Here is a 19,623-nt window from a genome sequence, read left to right on the forward strand (position 1 = left end):
TACCTTTCATCCGGAACTCCAGCCTTCCCTTGGCTTTCTGGCAGGTAAAAGGGCAGCACCTGATTCAGTGCATGCCACCAGTAGTTTGAAGAAGCAAATAGGTTAGAAAGGAGTGAATGACTTGCCTTCAAATTGTGAGTTACAATTGACTTGGCTTCCGTTTGTTCTTATTGCTTTATTCTCTTACAACTTATAACCCTCAAAAGGCAGCAGAAAAGGCCAAAGTCTGTCTGGGTGATCAGAAACAGCTAACCAGACATACTGAATCGATTTATCTCTGTGGCAGATTAAATTTTCAGAGAATTTCTATAGCTATATTTCTAGTCTCTCGTGTTGTTCTAGAACTTCTTCATACCTCAAGAGAAGTAAAGTCCATTGGCCTGCCCCTTACACCTGAGTGGGCCTTGTGACTGCCTAGGTGGGTATAATGGGATGGAAATGACAAGAGTAACTCCTGAACTTAGCTTGTGAGCGGCAGCCCACACTTTGGGAATACTGAGCTACTCTGTAGGAAGTTCTCCTGTCCTCAGGCTATATGTTAGAAAAGCCAGGTGGAGATTTCCACCTCTAGTTTTGCATCTTGCTGCCCAACTAACACAACAAGGCTGGCAACTCAAATCCTCTAAAGGGTCTTTCACTCCTATATCTGCTGTGAAGCTTCAGGACACCTCCAACTGATGACATCTACTGAGGCTTTTCTGATAAATGGGGCGGGGGAGGAAATTTGAGATTCTAGATGTGCCTTTGGGTGGAGAGTGAAACGGCAAGTCCAAGGAATTTCAACTCTTTAGTAAGGCTACTGTGTAAAAATAACACAAGAAATGTACTTTTTCAGGTCTCTTGGTAGGCTGGAAAAAGAAGTTAAAGAATAAAGTCATCTAAAAGGAAGAGAAGCATGTGATAAGCTATGCTTGGTATAACCATACCAGACACAAGTCATGATCATTACTGATTATCAAAAAACTATTTTCAGTACCCACTAGAAGAAAGGGAAAGCCTTGCTTTTCATAGAGCATGATTCTTTTCACAGAGAAACATCAGGGCTGGGCCATCAGGAGACAAGTGGGTGACTGTCCATGGTGCTGCCCTAGGATTACTGTGCCTTTTGAATGCCTCCTGCTCTGGTCCATGTTTTATTCCTTCACAGTAACTCACATCTATCCCTCTGTCATTTGGAAAGACAAAGGCATCCTTGATCCTTATATGTTCCAGAATTTGTCATTGGTTTCCATACATTTATTGTAGGATGTGATACAAAGAAATGTTCTAGAAAGGAAGACCACTATTGGTCATTGCTTTATTTCAGTGCCAAAATGATACCTGTGTGCATGGATGTGTGGTATATATGTTGTGTGTGTGTGTGTGTGTAGCATGCATGCATGTATGTATGTGTTCATTCTTGATAGAACAAGGACCAAACAAGCCTTCCTAGAGGGTTTGGAGATACTGAAAATGTAATATTTCTTATACTATATTTTTAAGTGTAATACTCAAATTTTTCTTTTGCATGTTTTGTTGAAATCTTTGTTTGCTGTTACTGAACATAGACATAGACATAGACATAGACTTAGACATAGACATAGACATCTCATCTTCCACTACCTTGGAAAAGGGAGTCTGGGAATCCTTGGGTCAGGGCGCAGGACAAGAGTCTGGGACATACAGTTAGAGAGGATCAGTTGGTCTACCTTCCTCCTTCCTCCCCCATCTCCTGCTTCCCCCCATGCCCTTTCTCTCCAGTCCCCTATTGCTGTCCAGAATCGTAAGTGGAGGTAGAAAGGAATGGAAATGGTAAGCCCCAAAACGCCCAGAAGATACGCTTCTTTCTCACATTTGCTTCACAGTGACCAAGGCGGCAGCTGTGGTGAGGATCATGCTGTGGTGAGGATCATCCAAAGCCTTGTGTCCAAATCCAGCCATGGACCTTGGTGGTGCTGCATCAAACTGGTCACAAAGTGGCCCTGCCCACTACCTTTAGAAAGATAACTCAGTTTCAGAGCAGTGTCATAGGATTAAAATAGACACTGGGAAGTACTATGTAAAATACAAAGAACTCTGGTGATGAAGGGTTACTCTCTTTTGTGGGGCCCCAAGGAGACATATGAAGTGGTGAAGAAGTGAATCCAAAAGCCCACTGAAGTTGCAGCAAAAAGAGCACAGATAAGAAGAGGAAAGAAGGCCCCACAGGCAGCGGAAATGTCTCATGGGGCTGATCCAGAGGGAAATGAATGAGGTCATCTAAAAGGAAGAGGAGCATGTGAGAAGCTGTGCTTGGTACAGCCGTACCACAGTGCGAGTCGTGATCATTACTAATTATCCAGAAACTATGCTCACTGCTCAATAGAAGAAAAGAAAAGCTTTGCTTTTCATAGTGCATGATTCTAGAGGGAGAAAAGAGGCTCACCTGGAGGTGGGCATGTGCCCAAACCACGATAGTGCACAGGCTGAGAGACTGAGGGAGGGGCACCTGTAATGATAACCATGTGCCAGGCATTGGCCAAACACCTGACACTGTGCTAAGTGAGGCTGCAAGTGCTCGTTTAATCCCCGCAGTAGCACTGTAACTCAAGTGTTACCATCCTCATTTTACAGAGCAGAGAACAAGGTTCTGGGAAGTATACGAAGTTTCTAAAAATCTCACAATCAAACAGTAGCAGGATGTGCATCCACACCACAGATTTTCAGACACCAAAGCCCTAGTCATAAGAATATTTGTACTGTTTTATTTGTTTGGACTTTGCAATTTCATAGCAAGGAGTGTTAGAGGAAACTATCATGAAACAGGCCAAAGCCAAGTATCAAGGAATCAGGTGAGCAAAGCAGAATGGCTGGGGCATGGTCCAAAAGTGATCTGTATGAGTCCCAGAGATGAGCAAATACCATCTTTCCTGTGGAGTAGCTCATGGGCAGGCTGGACACATTTACAAGGCTGGGTCTGAGCTAATTCCTACAGTCTCTTTTTATGTAAGGACCAGAAAGTCTTCATCTGGCATCTCCTTGTGCTAATGTTCTCTTTTTCACTGATGGAATTAATGACTGATACAGTCCAGCATTTGCCAAAGTATGTTCTACGGGACACCAGTTCTGTGGGGTTTATAGGTATGATTTAGAAAGAAGATTCAATTAAATTCACTTCAATTTAATCCAACATATTTATTGACCACCCAAAACAGAGCTGTGAACCACAAATTAAATCATGAAAAATATAGGCAAAGTGTTCAGGGAGCTTGAGGTGGAACCACCAAGAAGTTGAGAAGTATCATGTGAAAGTGATATGGGTTTCTTTACTGCAGACATGTCATGCCTTGTGACTTTCTGAGAGTAGGGTGAGATTTTTAGAAACTTCATATACCTATCAGAATTTCATTCTCTACTCCCCAAATATCTGGCCATAGAATACTGTTTTATTTGTCATAAAGTCTTATCATATGGCACCAAGGCTGGCACTCACCAGAAAAATCCTGGGGAAATGCTGGGGCAGAGACAGACAATAGGTATCACCTCACTTCCCTTCCTTTCACAATATTGGCAGCGGGACCAAAGGGGATGATGGGGAACACTCAAGCCCAGAACGTGGCATCCAGGAGATGCAGGTGTGTGGGACAATGCCTCCATTCATGCACACCTCTTAACTGTGATCTTGAAGGAGAGTCAAGGCAACCTGAAAGTTGCCACAGGCAAGCACAAGGGCTGAGTATACTGTTCTAAGCAGGACTGAGAGACTCACTGAGTCCATGAGGTAGTAGGAGAGAGGAAGCCGTGGGCTGAAAGAGGGGAACAGTCCTTCCCACCTAAGCCTTAGGTGAGGGGAGGATTTCTTGTTAGTCTTGAGGGAGGACATGGTGACAGCTGCACTGATATGAGGGTACAGCATGTCCTGTCTGAGGGATATAAACAGAAGGGTTCACTTAAGCCTGCCACAGCGCTTTGCATGCCAGCAATCAAAGTGTATCACTCAGGCAAAGCAGCCAGGGGAAGAGACGACAAATGGCTAGCATTTTCTTTCTCTTCTCCAGGAAGACTTCTGGGTCTTGGTTACCCTCCGGGTTTTTCCTCTGTCTGATCTCTCTTGCTCTCACGCAATGTTCCCTGCCCGGGCATTACATAACAGCCGGGGCTGCAGGGAACACCTACACAAGAGGCCATGACAGTCAGACAATGGGCAGGCAGAGCTGCCCTGAGAAAATGGAGTCATTCACGGGCTGTGTGAGAGGCGGCTCTGTTCCCAGCTTGGCTCGCTGGTAAATGAAGTGCGCCGGGGACAAAGAGGGAAACTTTACACTCTTGCAATTTTCCCACAGTGGCAGCTCACAGAAAAACAAGGCACTAGCTGGCTTACAGGAGAAAAAGCAACCATATCCATAGACTCTCCTCTCTCTCCTAGGTTGTCGTCTTGTGCCAAAGCCACAGAAAAATCTCCCAGGGAGGGAATGGCAAGGCTATACTTGCTCCGGGTGAGGGTTGTGGAAGGCAGGGAATACGCATGGATCTGCCTTCTGCTTCTATTTCCATCTCTGCTGGATGGGCTTTTACTTCTGAATTAGTTCATATTTGACTCCAGGGCTAGTGCACCACTTTGAAGGTAAAGAATGTTGTCAGTCGAGATGATTACTGTAACAAAAGCAATGTCATCCCCGGTGCAGATGCTCGGGAGAATCTCAGAGCACATTTCCCAACACAGCCAGAAGGCCCAGTTGTTCCCAAGGGCAGGAAGCCACTGCCCAGGGCTGGGTGCAGAGCCATGCCCAAAACATCTTTAGAGGCTGAGCCTAGGGGCTCTTTGCATGGCAATCTCTAGTGCAGAGGCAAGTACAGGTCTGCACTGACTTATAAATCATGGCATGCTAAAAATTTAACCAGAGTTATACGAGATTTTGAAATCTATTGTGGAGCTATCGTACCTGTAGACTATTCCTATTACTGGGAATTCCATTCCAGTCCTCCATACAGAGTGGATCCTGCTATGGGGTAAATGAGAATACCATAATGTATAAGGATCCTTATTTATCCACCTGGAATCCTATCTTCCTACCCAGCATCAGAAGGATTCACAGGACAAAAAGGGAAGACAATAAGGTAATATAAACTACTTTCTGAGTGATGAAAGGGCAACAGTGAGCTCCAGGCTGGGATACGTGTACATACAAAATAGACCTGACTTGCTAGCTTAGTCTTTTACCAGAAGATTCCATCCTTCCTGGCACCAAGGCTACAACATGAATAGGTGCCAATTTCTGAAGAATTCAGTGGTTAGATACTTTGGAATCGGACAGATGGGCCTGGATCCCAACTTCAAAATGGAGTAGATGTGTAACCTCAAAGAAAGTGCCTTACTTGTGTTTCCTCACCTGTACTAATCACAATAGCCTCCATTTTTAGGCAGAGCAGATGAAGGACTTGTCCTGGGAGAGTTGAAGGAAGCAGGCTGCAGGGAACCTCCCTCTGAGACCACTCTCAGCCTGGGGACTATGCTCACAGCCTAGAGCACACTCGTGCGACAGGTGGCACATTTTTAAAAAGAATTCTCACTGACTTGTGAAAACCTCATGACAGAAAAACACTGTTTCATACACTGAACCCTGGAAACCACTGCCCAAAATAATTTGTTACAATTTAATCCAACACAGGATTTACTTACATTCTTTAAAATTTTCTCCTCTATACTTCAGCTTGTGTTTTTAGGGTTTAAGAGAACTGGACACCTCCTTGGGGCTTATGGATGATCAGAGAATTGGCACTAACAATTTTTGTGCACTCACGTTCTAGGACCCATGCTAGACCTGTGTACGAGGGGTACTCACAACAGAATAGAGGAGAGAGGTCATAAAGTGGGTTCTATGCCATGACAATAAAGGCTGAAATAACAGTGCTGGGAAGGGCTTTGCAGAGGTGGGAATGCCTAAGCTCAGTCATAGTAACTGTGCCAGCCAGGTGAAGGCACAGGGGTGCACCCTGGCAGGAGTGATGCATGGGAGGGCATGGCGATCCAAGCAATCCTGTATGTCTGACACATGACAGTAGGTCCTCATGCCTGCAGCACTGAAAGATGGAACGGGATGGAAGGCTCAAAAAAAGGCAGGCCACAGGGCAGACCTCCGTAATATCCCCAATTAGCCCTGAGACGTCACTTCTTCCTCAACAGTGCCTTCAGTGGAGATAGCTGCTGCTTATTCAATGGTATTTTAATCCTTTACGCAGAATGGTAAAGCAGGAACAGCCTGTGAGTAATTCCTTGTGGGTTTTCACATCAGTAGTCTCTATAATTGCCTTGTTTTTCCAATTTGAAGAGAATTCTTCAGGCAATTAAGTTTATGCTTATACAACTATTCTCTTCTCTCCCTTCTGACCTTTGAAACTGATATTTGTTGGAAAAGCTATTTTTTCACCAAATTGATCTAGATACTCATTGACTAGCTGTTGAGCATGGCTGCTTCCCACAAGGGCCTCAGCACTTAAATTGAATGATAGCTACCATTATCGAACAATTATATGCCCGAACTGTGCTATATGCTTTTTGAAATTATTTTGCAATCCCCAAAGCAAATTGGTGAGGAAGGTATTGTTAATATTATTATTATTTCCATCTTGCAGATGCCAAAATGCGGGCCAGTTCACAAGCAGAACTGAGATTCTATTTGATTCCAAAATTTCCATTCTTAGGTAGTTCACTGCTCTGCTCATAAAACGCTTTTGAGGTAAAGATGTGTAAGATATATGGCAACTGCTTCACAATGAACAAGCAAGGTTTTAGATCAGAAAGGTTTTTCCTCTTGAAGAAACAGCCCAGGAGCGCAGCGGTTAGGGAGTGTTCCAAAGGAAGAAATCTGAAGTGAGCAAAGGTCTCTGACACATGGGAGCATGAATTCAAATATCTCTGGGGAATTTTAATGGTATTTTTTTCTGTAAGATCCCCATTCTCTAAAGTGTGGGTTTAAGTTAATCATAAACCATCAAAATTGATTTGTTAGCTATAACACCTGCACCACACTCATACAAGATGTTACAGATAGGGAAAAATCAAACAGGAGATAAATGGAGCTCTATGTGGTCTTTGCAGTGCTCCATGAATCTAACGTTCATGTAAAAAGTAAATTTTATTTTAAAAAATTTGTTCTACAGAGCCACATATGTACTTGAGAACTGATTCTTAAAAACTCTTCTGGAAACAGTTTACTATACATATGATGATGACCTAGAATAAACTGAGCAGTAATTACAGTGGTAGATCGGAACATGTCATTATTTGGTTCTTTTTCTTAATTTTAAAAATAAAAGGGGGAAAACATTAACAGACAGACAACCATTTACAAAATAGCAAAAGAACAACATAAACAATACAGAGTTACAAACAAAGTGGTAGGAAATTAACAATGCTTGCTGTATTACATATTGATATCTTCAAAGTGGTTTCTCATGAAAACATATAGAGACGTCCAATATTGATCAATCAAGGACTCACTAACTGTTTCTTTCAGCAAAGAAATAGAAGACAGTAGATCAAATATGTTAACTATACTGTATATACATACGTACAAAATTTCTCCTTCTTTCCCTTCTTTTTTCCCACATTCCAGTTGCCCTCCCACATCCCTTTACCCTTGAGGTTTTCCTTTCGGTTCACAATGTCCTTTTACCCTTTACCCTTTACCCTTGAGTTGCCCTTTACCCTTGAGGTTTTCCTTTTATTTCCCAATGTCTATCTCATTATTTGGTTCTGAGAGATGGGATGACTACCAAAATCAGTGAGTATCAGGACAAAATTTTTGCATCAAAATGCGCCAAATAAGAAATTGAACAAGTTTCAAAGCAGTGGCTCACCAAGGTATAATTTGTACTAATGACTAAGGGTTAATATAGAGGTTCCAAAGCTGTATGCTGTAACATTTGTATCTCTAAATCAACATATGCAGATATAGATACAGAAGTCAGTATGCTTAGTTTTTATTTCATACACAGTGCATGATTGACAAAAATTTCGTGATCTATACTTTTAATTTTGTTATTCGTATCTTTAGGAATTATAGTCTTTTGAGCCTGACCCAGGCTCCTCTGTCCCTCTCTCAAGAGTAGTTGTTGAACTGTAATAATGCCTGGAGCTGAAGAAGGGGCTTCCAAAGGCTGATGTCATGAATTCAGGCTGGTAGGGGGCTGGTCTTTCCTTCATTCTCCGGCATGTGAAAGTGTTCTCTGGTGTGAAACCTCCTATTCTAGTTATGCCCCATTTTGGCAGTTGATGCAGCCTCTGGATTTTAACTGGGCTACTTTTTGCTGTTGTCCTCCTGCTCCAGCTTTTGCACCACCACCCAGGTTACTGGGAGCATGTTTCATGAAGAATTCACTTCGTTTAACTAAAATTACTCAACTTCATTCTACTGTCATCTGCTTTCTCCAGAAGAAGGCCTGTGATCTAAGAAGGAAGACCCCTATCTGGGGCAGTATGACCAGCAGGAGACCAACAACCCTCAAAAGGCAGAGGGGAAACATCTTCAGAAAGACTTGGTTCCCAGGGTCCCATCCTAATCACTCCTCTTTCTTAAGCACCAATGCAGAAAGGCTGATTGATATGAATGGAATTATTATCCAGAAAGCCAGCAGGGACTGGTTGAGCTTCCTCACAGAGGCTACTGAAGTCTATCAGGAGGAATTTTTATCCCTCTAGGCCCAGAGTGTTGGGAAGAATCAAAGAACCCAAGTTTTACCGAATTCAGCCCCACATTTTGTTTTCCAGCCAAAGGTCATCTTGAACCACAGTGAAAAGCAAAGTTTCCTTGAAAGAGAAGGTGATGGGATCCGAGGTTGGTTCTCCAGTTTAGATGCAGACCATGGAGGGTAGTTTCTTACTTTCATGAAGTAGTTACAGTGCATACAGCACTTAGTGAAAGTAGTTCACAGGATATTGAGAGTTTGTTCCCTCTTTCTGCCATGTTGCTTCTCTTATCTGGATTAAGAAGCTTCTTGGTCAGTTATCCAATAGACTGGAATCTAGAGAAGGCAAATTTCTTCTTTGCTTTTTCATAATGCCTGTACAAAGAAAGTGAACTTGCTGGGCATCTATCCAAAGGCTGTTCCTGCATTAGTTACTAGATCTAGCACTTTGGTCATCAAGAATGAGAAAGAATTCAACAACAACCCAAATATTTTAGCTTGTGAGGGCCTCCCTCCAATATTAATGGGAAAAGGGTAAAGACCAGGGCAGGGAGGCTGAGCTCTGAGATTTAAGTCCAACTCCTCACTTGCAGGGCAATCTCACCAACCAGGGAAGGATTTCATGCTCACCCTTTCTATGATGGAACAAGAGAGAGGTGGAGATGGCCAGGTACTCTCCACAACTAGAATCAGCTCCCTTGGAGGCTTTGTGTGTATTTAAAGTACTGTAGGAAAATAAGGAGGTTTCGAGAACTCGGCAATGTTTAGGCTACTGCACAAGATCACACATTACCTACAAGCTAAACAACAATTCGGGTTTCATGTGACTATAAGGTTCAGGCCCCTGTTACTTGAAATCTGAGACCCTCAACAAGAGTATGGCCAGTACAGATTGCAAAAGGGGGAGTGTGGGAAACCCAGGGATGATTATATGTGCACATGTAAACTCCTGAGCATCGTCAACACTGGAAAGGCCAGACCTCACCTTGAATGTGGTGACAAGAGTGCCCAAATGATGCTATTAAAATCTGAGCCCTCTAGTGCACCTATTGTAGGAGCCAATGTGCATCCCTAGCCCCATGATGCCAAAAGAAAAACTAAAGCCCTCAGAGCTCAGCTTATTTACCCAAGTCCCTAATACACCAGGAGAACAGTGCTTTGAAGTCCATTTGAGGTAGTTGAAGGCTGATGGACATGCCCAGAATCCCTAAATGGAAATAAGTATTGGTTACCACAGCAGCACGGGCAGGCCCTATCTGGACAAGAGGTCACCTGGGGCTCCAAGAGTTACTTGTTCAGCTCTGGTATCTAAACAACCGAAGTGAATTATTCACTTAGGGTGAAAAACAACCATCTCCCCTGGATTGTCAGATGGAGTTTTTCAGCATGAAATGCCTTAGTCACTTGGAATCCAACCAAAGTAAACTCCTGGTACTGACCCACCCAAATCTTTGTATGGAAGGAAATGGAGAGAGAGAGAAATCCCACAACTAATAAAAAAGCAGCTGTTGGCTGCCTGTCGCCCTCCACAGCAGGTCTGTTCCAGGTGAGGCAGAGTTTCAGGAAAGCTGCAGGTGATGAGCAGGTTGCAGAAGGGCTGTCAATGGCATCTCTGTTTGGGCCCGGGCCTGATGGGGCTGTGGCTTACATAACAGTTTGGAAGAGAGCCATGGCCAGGCGGAAGCACGCGGGCTGCCAGCAGCGCATAATCATCTTTGATTTCTCTGTTTGCTCAGCAGCTTTCATGCAATGGGGGTGGCAGCAGTGCAGGAGGAGGGGAGGAATTCCAACACACTGCAGTCTTCTGTTTCCTTCTGCAGGACAAACAGCCCCCAACAGATTCCTTTGGCCAGGGAATTAGCAACTGCCACACAGGTAGTGGCAGTCTGAGGGAAGAGCTGCCCTGGAGCCTGGTCCAGGCCCAAGAAAGCCAGAGATGAGCATAAAGGTGACAGGAGCCTGCTGCTGGGATGTAGGGTCCTAGCTGCTGGCAGCACCTGATGATGTTTGCCCTTTATCTGGGAGGGCTGTGCCGGCCCCCTTTGATTATAGAGTCACGGAATCCCATGCCATGTTCACCCTAAAAGGCAGATTTTCAGGCCTGTGGTTTAGCAAAATATGCACTCTCTATGCTATCCCTTTGGTGTTAGTGCCAGTTTGATCATGTATGCTGGAGTCTGGGCATATGAGAGCAATGCATTTAGACAAGGACATTCTCACTTCATGAAAAACACAAATTTCCAACTTCAGTTTTGCCTAGAGTTGACTAGCAGTTGTTCCCCCTTAGAATGGACACACTTGCTGTAGTCCGCACTACTCCTGGTTGTCTTACACCTGGAGATCTCTTCACGTACTTATTCCACTTACCTGCCTCTTGCAAGAATTTTTTAGGATGAATTTTCTGTTCCATCCTAATAGTAACCATTTAATATTATTCTAATCCACCTACTCTCTGACTTTCCCACTAGACTATAAGCTCCTTGGACAGCAGCTTAAATTGATCATTTACTTATTCATTCAACAGTTAACTACAGAAGGATCATCTGGGACACTACTGTGCTTACCAAGGGGCTTCCAGTGCCTGGCACTCAGGATTTGCTCTCTACATGAGTTTTAATGAAATCAACAAAATTCTTCCTGCATGTACACTGCTGATCTTGGCAGTCTGTTTCTGTTGCTAAATATGCCCACACTCGCAGCCCTATGAGCAGGTTTACTGACAGGATACACCTTGTTTTGCAAGTGACACGTGTGAACTTGTGTAATGTTGTCCTCAAACATTCCTCTATGCACAGATGTTTTCTAATCCCCAGCTGGCATCTCTGGCCTCATTTTTTGCTCCTCCTGCCCTATGCAACTATACTGAACTCCTTGTATTACTTCCCTTCACTCACTTTACTATTCCCTTGCTTACTCTGTCCCTCCAGTGTGGAGTGCCCTTGACCTATCTACTACTTTGCTTCATTCCCACCTCTCTCAACCAGCTCTTGGCACCTCACAAGACCAGACTTCACCCTCTCACAAACCTCCCCATTGCTCCGGGCTGGATTAGGAGCTCCTACTCTCTGTTCTTATTTCCTGTGTGGATCTCCTATGAGTTAGTCTCTGCCACCATACTGCAACCCCATGAAGCAGGGACTGGGCTTTTCATTTCTGTATTCTTGGGGCCAAGCACACTGTAGGAACTTTATACATCTAGAGAGAACAATTTGGTCATGCTTGTCAGTGAAACCCAGGCTGGGCCCAGCACCTGTGTCAGGACCACATCAGTTTAGCATCCCCTGACCCCCATTTGTCCACCCCAGCAGAGTCCAGATAGCTGGACAATGCTCCCATTGGTTTCTGGCTTTGTACAGAGCTGGGCTGCCTGGTGATGTATCATGCTCTTTCCTCATTATAATTACTGCCCACGCTCTGTGTGTTTTCTCAAGCTTTCAGTGTTTGATACACGAACTTCTTCTGCTGTCATCTGAAAACAATACCATCTGTTCACTAGGTGGAAGTTCTGGATAGGTTTTACTGAAGAGCAGCCCATACATAACTCCATGGGATTCTGATGAAAGAAATTAAAGAAGACACAAGTAAATGGAAGGATATTCCGTGTTGGTGGATTGGAATAATTAATAACTAGTATAATGTCAACATTATCAGAGGCAATATACAGATTCAGTGCCATCCTTATCAAGATTACAATGACATTCTTCACAGAAAGATTAAAAACAGTTATAAAATTCATACAGAACCTTAGAAGATTCCAAATAGCCAAACAATTCTGAAAAAGAAAATAAAGCCAGAGGCATCATACTAGTGATTTAAAATATTATAAGGTTATAATAATAAAAAGCAGTAGATACTGTCATAAAATCAGGGACACAGAGCAATAGAACAAACTAGAGGTCCAAGAAGTAAACCTGAACTTATATAGTCAACTAATTTTCATCAAAGGCACCAAAAAGATGCAATGGGGAAAAGGCAATCTCTTCAATTAATGGTGGTAGGAAAATTGGATTTTCACATGCAAAAGAGTGAAGTTGGACCCTTAAGCCATACATGAAAAATAATAATTCAAAATGGACAAAATTCTAAATAATAAGATCTGAAATCTTCAGACTCCTGGAAGAAAATATTGGGGGAAAACTCCTTGACACTGGCCTTCAATTTTTTTTTTATATAACATAAAAAAATTAAGGTTGTAAAAGCAATAACAAATAAATAGGACTTTATCAAGCTTAAAATCTTCCCAACAAAGAAAATTAAAATGAACTTTTCCCTACATGTTGGGAAAATATATTTGCAAAAGATATATCTGGCAAAGGGTTAATATCTAATATATATAAAGAATTCACATGATTCAATGAAAGTAAAACACCAAAGCATTTGAATAGATATTTCTCCAAAGAAGACTTCAAAATGGCCAGTAGGTATATGAAAAGGTGCTCAATAGCACTAATCATCCATGATGACTAAATGATGAATAAATCAATCACAATCACAGTGAGATGTCATCACACGCCTGTTAGGATGGTTGTTATCAAAAAGATAAGCAATAACAAGTGTTGTGAAGCATATCTAGAAAAAGGAACTCTTGCACATTACTAATGAGAAGCAGGCACTGCTGGGAAATAAGTACAGAGGTTCCTAAAGAAATTAAAAACAGAACTACCATGTGATACAGCAATTTGTCTTACAGGTTTATACCCAAAAGAAATCAAATCACTACCTTAAAAAGATGTCTGCACATCTATATCCTTTGTAGCATTATTATAACAACTAAAATATGGAAACAACCTGCACATAAAGATCTACCAATTACAAGTAGGTAAAGAAATCATGATATGCACATATGTGTACATGCACATACACAAGACCCTGTCACTTGCCATGACTTGGTTGAACCTGGCAGATATTCTGCCAAGTGATATAAGCCAGAGCCAGAATCAGAAAGAAAAATATCACATAAACTCATATGTACAATCTACAGGGGGAAAAAGATCAAAAACACACACACAGAGAATACAACAGTGGTTGCCAGGGCCAGGATGGGGGAGAGGAAGAAAACAGGAAAATATAGGTCAAAGAATTCAGCGTATCAAAATACATAGGATTAATAGTCTAGGATCTAATATATGTGAGGACTATTGTTAATAATTGTGTATTTAAGATTTTTGCTAAAAGACTTGATTTTAGATGCTCTTGCACATACATAAAAAGTCAGTAGCTATGTAAGACAATGGGTGTGTTAATTTGCTTGACTATAATAACCATTTCACTATAGATATTAAATCATGATGTTGAGGTAGGGGGTGCAGGTCAGTGTAGAGCCCCTGCATTATGTATGTGACCCTGGGATTGGTCCTCAGCATCACAAACAAACAAATCTTTAAATATATACAATAACATTTACATCAAGGGCAAAAAACCCCTAAAAATCATTTCTCAAGTACCTATATGTCCTTGACACTCATTAGAGTACTGTTACTATAGCATTCCAGATGTGTCCAAGAAATATATTCTAGAACAAAGGAGATAAATGTTTCTACCCTGGCTGACATTTATTCTTATTGAAACTATTGACCTCCTTCAAGGGCTTGTCAGTGCGAGAACTGGATGAGTGTTTAAACACTGGAGGTGATTTGGACTGCTTTGCAATTTGGCTTAAAACATTCCAACAATATTTGCATAGTCTAGTGATAAGCAGATGCTTGAGAAAGGAGATGGTGCACAAGGCACATGGACATTGAGGACTGAAGGAAAGAGTGTTCTAGAAGGAGCTCCCCTCCCTGGGGCAGGCCTTCTGATGGGAAAGAGATGCAACCCCCTGTTGGAGGAAGAAACTCAAGAAGGCTACTGGCCAGGGATGCAAGTAGAATAGATGGAGGGTTGGCTGCATCCAGTAGTAGCTCTCACCAGTAGCCAAATTTAATGATGGAAGGCAGAGTCCTTCAGCAAGACTGCTGTGTGTAAGAGAGGGGCTGTATTAGGAAAACAAAACTGCTAAAAGTAGCCCCAAAAAATTAATATGAAAATGATCATTTCCATAGATTCAATTCACTTAGATTAGGATGATAACATTGATTAATTTTTTGTTTGGTTTGGTTTGGTTTGTTGTCTAGTCAGATGCTTAGTATAAAAAACCTGGGAAAATTAAAAGACCAGATAAACATTGTGGCTGCCTAAATTTACAGACTAGTAGTAAACTGCCATTGTTGAACATGCTAAAAAAAAGCCTTATGGAATTTGGAACATAACCCATGTCATTTAAGGACATCATTATATTCCGAAGATTGACAGCCAAGCAGTGGTGAAGAAACTAATGATATCTAATCTTAAATAATGAAGGGAATGTGCCTGTACTTACTTATACCACTGCCAATTCCCGGAGACTTTGGTCAGATCTCTATCATGGTTTGTCAACCTTCCCTTCCTTTGTTTATTAATCCACATCACAGCCATCTGTGAAGAACTAGGAGTGACAGCCACAGGTCAGGGAACTCAGGACAAATCACATGCAACTCCTGACCTGTCTGCAGGTTCTGTTCTCCAGTGAAGATCAACACAGAAGAAAAATGAGTGTAGGAAGGGCACCTTAGGGGGTTCAGAAAAGCATGGTGTCAAGTGTGTGCTCTGTGTGCTGTCATCTTCTCACACCAGTCATAGCAGGGCAATTTCCTCTTGCAGTTCCACACTCTATCCCTGTTCCCTTCGTAATGATTACCTGAATGATTTTCCCATCTGAAAAGATGCTGTACATTTCTCTCGGTCCTTCAAATATACAAATTATAAGAAAATGGTACTAGCACAAGAAGAAATGAGCCTCTCTTTTGCCATGGGCTACTGTAGAACTTTGGGGGAATTACTTGCCACTTGTAAAAGGAAAGAATCTCTGTCTTTCAAACCCATCCCTCCCCCAGGCAGAGAGCTCTAGGAGCCTGAGATCATCCAGCAGCTGGTGCCACTTTACAGCACTGTTCCCACAGATGCCTGAGGGCAACCAGCTTTGTGGCCACCGGTGATGAGAGCTTTGGTGCTTGTAGGAAGCCGTCGCATTTGCAGCTTTTCATTGTATAGCTTTTTCTGTTTCCTTTCCCCCAATGGACACAGATGCTAAAATAAAAATTTCTGACTTCCATCAACAAATCTCCCCAAACAGTATGGTGCAGAAGACAGTGAGAATCATGATAAACAGAGGGAAAGAAAAGAAAAGGCCAGCACAGGTGCAAGGAGGAACAGACAAGTGACAAGGGGACATGGGAAACTCAGATGCCAAGGGGGAGGCCTGGTAATTTGTGGTTCTTTGGGAAGCTCAGGTGTCAAAAAGTTGTCTGCCTTTCAAGAGTTACTCATAGTCCTGAATCTGACATCCCTTCCCAGTCTTTACATATTGGTTAGGTTGAGATCTTTCTAGAAGGTAAATTCTTGGAAAAAAGTCTGCAATTGGGCAGAAATCTGGATTTGAGCATCAACTTTGGTAGCCATAGGCACATCACTTACATGCAGAGATGCATTTGTAGGATGGGAAGGTCAATAGCACTAGGCCTGCCTGCATGGGTGGCGCTGAGGACAGGCTGAGGATCCAGTGGGTAAACACTAAGGTAGTACCACCAAAACCAGGTTAGCTTGTCCCTATCCACCGTCTGTAACACTCTGCTCAGGGCAATGTGCTCACAGGTCGGGTAACAAGCACAGTAATCACAACAGAGGCAGCGCTGCTGTCTCTATGTTTGTCATCAAGAAACCAGGTTGCAAAACAAGGATCTCATTTCACCAGTTGCTTCTTTAAGTTTCAAGAAACCAGACCCACAGCTTCCTTCTTTGGCATTCACCCTGGCACCCACCAGGCCTGGGCTCACCCTACCCAGCACATACACAGCCCCTGGAAGAATCCTCCACAGCCACTGCCAGCATTGTTCCTGGTGCCCTTGTTCTGCTGTGTGTGAATACGACAATCTAAGTGGCTTCTTGTGCTTGATGGGGAATTTTCCCAGCGCCAAAGACTTGCGCGTACGTGCACTGGGAAGGACTCTTCTGGGTCCTGAGTGCTTATTAGTTCAATAACTGGAGCACTCGTGGCTCTTTCTGCCAAGTGTCCAAAGATAGGACAGTAAAGCCTTGTCATTTGGTGCTGGTGGCGCAGGGGGCAAGCCCTCCTGGGGCATGAGGCTGGAGCGGAATGGAGGTTCCCGACCCCTGTTCCTGGGGCTATCACCTCCTTGCCTGTGATCATCAGGCTTTTATTTCCATGTGAATGAGCCGAGGGAAGAAGGGTTTCTGAGTTTTGTAGGCCTTTCATTCTTTTCTTTTCTTTAAAAACTGGACCAGAAACTCCAGTCCTTTCAGCCTTCTTCCTCTCCCCAGAGTCCCCTGATGCACATTGCTGCTAATGGGGCTTTGGGCTCTGCCAACTCAAGAGGAGAAACAGGCCCAGTGCATCTGCGCCTAATGAGGAGCCCTGAATAGAAATGAGAATCAAACATGCATTGAAAATGCTCAGTCCTCAGTCAATTGTCCCTGCTCCTCCCCTTGCATCTCAAGGTCCTCGAGCCCAGCGCCAGCGCAAGGTGACCTGCCAAACTGATACCCTGTGTGGATTGGGGAAGGGCACTCAGATGAGATCCAGGAGCACAATGTGAACTTATTTTCTCTCTGCTTGGCCTCTGCCAAGGCAGGGACCGAAGAGCAAGGCAAGTGGGAACGGGAGCAGAGCATGACCGAGCAGGACAAAAGCTCTGGGTGGCGTCCTGAAGTTCACTTTACTTTGGAGAGAGATTTTTTTTCAGCATTCTTAGTGAAGAAAAGAAAACGGAGAGGGGGCAGATAGTAGAGAAAACATGGACCACCATATCAAGAGGCAGGGAGCAGGTTTACTACAGGAGCTTGGATAAAGTTGTGAGGCTTAGTTCCCTTGAATGTGTAAAGTGGGAGCTAGTGGTACATGTCTTACTGCCTCCCAAACCCACTGGGGGACTTCATAAGACATTGTCTAGGAAGGGCTTTGTTCACTAGGGGCCTATCAAATGTGAGGTAAGAAATAAGTGAAATTTTAGGCAAATAAGTTAGTGAAGTCTAGAAGTGGTAAGGCTAACTAAGCAGCTAGTCTATGGACCGCAGAAAGAATAGTGGATTCAGTTAATCAAATCAACACAAACATGCAAGGGTTCGGCTAATCAAATCAACATTCAATAGTAACAGGCCACTGTCTGGGACCAAGTTCCATACAGCAATATCAATGCTGCTCAGAAGTGTGTAGATAAAGGAATAGCATACACTTTTTAAACTGTAATATTGTATGCATCAATCTCCTATGACTTTGATTCATGTAAATATTTCCCTCTGAGTCTAATTTCCGGCACTGAGAGGACCAAAACTCCATATGATGAGATTCTCAAAGATCTGTTAATCTGTGGGACTATTTCTGGGCATCCACTTAGTTCCCCTGGGACTACACTATTCCTTCTAAATGACACCTTCTTTGATAGTCTAAGGACTGGCTGGGACCAAGTTTAGTGTAGAGGAATAGAAAGGGAGAGAGATTTCAAAAAGTCTTTGTCAATGGGCATATATTTGAGCGAGAATAAAGAATCAAAACAAGTCAAGCATCACTGAAATCATCCAGTCCTAGTTCTAATGTTTTGGGCTGGGTGTGAGGGAGAGGGTTTCTACTGACAATAATGTAAGGGGTACAAGATTAGCATAAGATCAACAAGGACCGTGTGATGGTTTGCATCCTTCCTCCTGCACTCATGAAGATATCACTAATAAATGTAAGAATTTTTTTCTACTTCTCAACACAGAAAATAACATGACCCACTCGAGTAAGTCAGAACTAGTATATGACATGTCACCTTAGAGCTGATAACTAGAGGAAATAGCTCACTAAATCTGCATCAGTTGTTGGTAACCTCAGACAAGTCAGTTTACACAAATCTTAGATGATAGGGAAAAACGAGCAATTTTTTTTCATCTAATCTCCAATAACAATCACAATAAGTAATGACAATTATGACATTCCCTTGTGTGCTATGTGACCGCATTTCCTATCTCATCAGTGGAAAAGAAGAGGGAAAATTTTAATTTTAATATGAACAGAAGCTAGTCATAAGCTCAAATTATACAGGAATATTTACTTAAAACCTAGCTGTTCTCCTAAGTCTGAAACCGAGGAGTTATTGCATGCTTCTGTATAGTAATGATAATTTCCCGGGCCGTCTCTACATATACCTCTCACCAGTGTCTATCCCATCTAAAGGAGACAGAAGGCTCAGAGGTTCTGCCAAAAGGCCCCAGCTTGTCCTTCTGTCTGAATGGCTACCGTTTATGTCACCAACATTGGCTCAACAAATTACAACAGAAATCAGGCCCCAGTCAAGCCCACTGAGAGTAGGACAAGTGTGACGGAGAACAGTGCCTTCTGTGGTGCTTTGGTAGAAACTTGGACAGAGGAATCCTCCGCACAGGGCTGTGACAATGCTTCACATCTCTGCTGGGGAGCCTACAAGCTACTCCCAGAGAAGCGGGGCCATGGGAACCTCTGCAGTAACCTGAGTCACATCAACTCAGTCCATCCGTCACGTGCCAGGGCCAATTTTGCATCCACTCTGAAAGCCCTGAACTGGAATGTGGAACCCAGCTTGGTGTGAAACTGCTGAGCACTTGGCCCATCCCCTTATTCCCTGTGAATCCCAGCAATCAAGTTCCCATTTAGCATAATCTGGATGTGGCTCATTATTATAGCCTGGCAGCCTGATTAATATAACACTGTTGAGAAATTCAAAGCAATCAAAGATTTCAAAAGTATCTGAAATGGTATTAGAAAACTTTAAATGGTAATTCCACTCTACAGAATGCATCCAAAATTTTAAATCTCATCCACATTAAACATTTGAGGGATCAGGATATAGCTCAGCAGCATAGCATCTGCCTGGCAAGTGCAAGGTCCTGAGTTTGATTCCCGGGACAAAAAGGAAGGAAGGAAGGAAG

The 19,623-nt window shown here is 43.0% G+C and overlaps 1 long non-coding RNA gene across 3 annotated transcripts in view; it reads right to left on the reverse strand.

The window, feature by feature from the left end:
- Positions 1 to 7,515: 7,515 nt before the first annotated feature.
- LOC106150044 overlaps positions 7,516 to 19,623 on the reverse strand; it is a 23,593-nt gene continuing 11,485 nt past the window's right edge. For all 3 annotated transcript variants that reach the window (XR_001236606.1, XR_001236605.1, XR_001236604.1), the window contains exon 4: positions 7,516 to 9,021. This is a non-coding gene — a long non-coding RNA (uncharacterized LOC106150044). The remainder of the gene's footprint in view (positions 9,022 to 19,623) is intronic.

Source organism: Chinchilla lanigera, unplaced genomic scaffold (assembly GCF_000276665.1).
Source record: "Chinchilla lanigera isolate Chin_1 unplaced genomic scaffold, ChiLan1.0 scaffold00005, whole genome shotgun sequence".
NCBI lineage: Eukaryota > Metazoa > Chordata > Mammalia > Rodentia > Chinchillidae > Chinchilla > Chinchilla lanigera.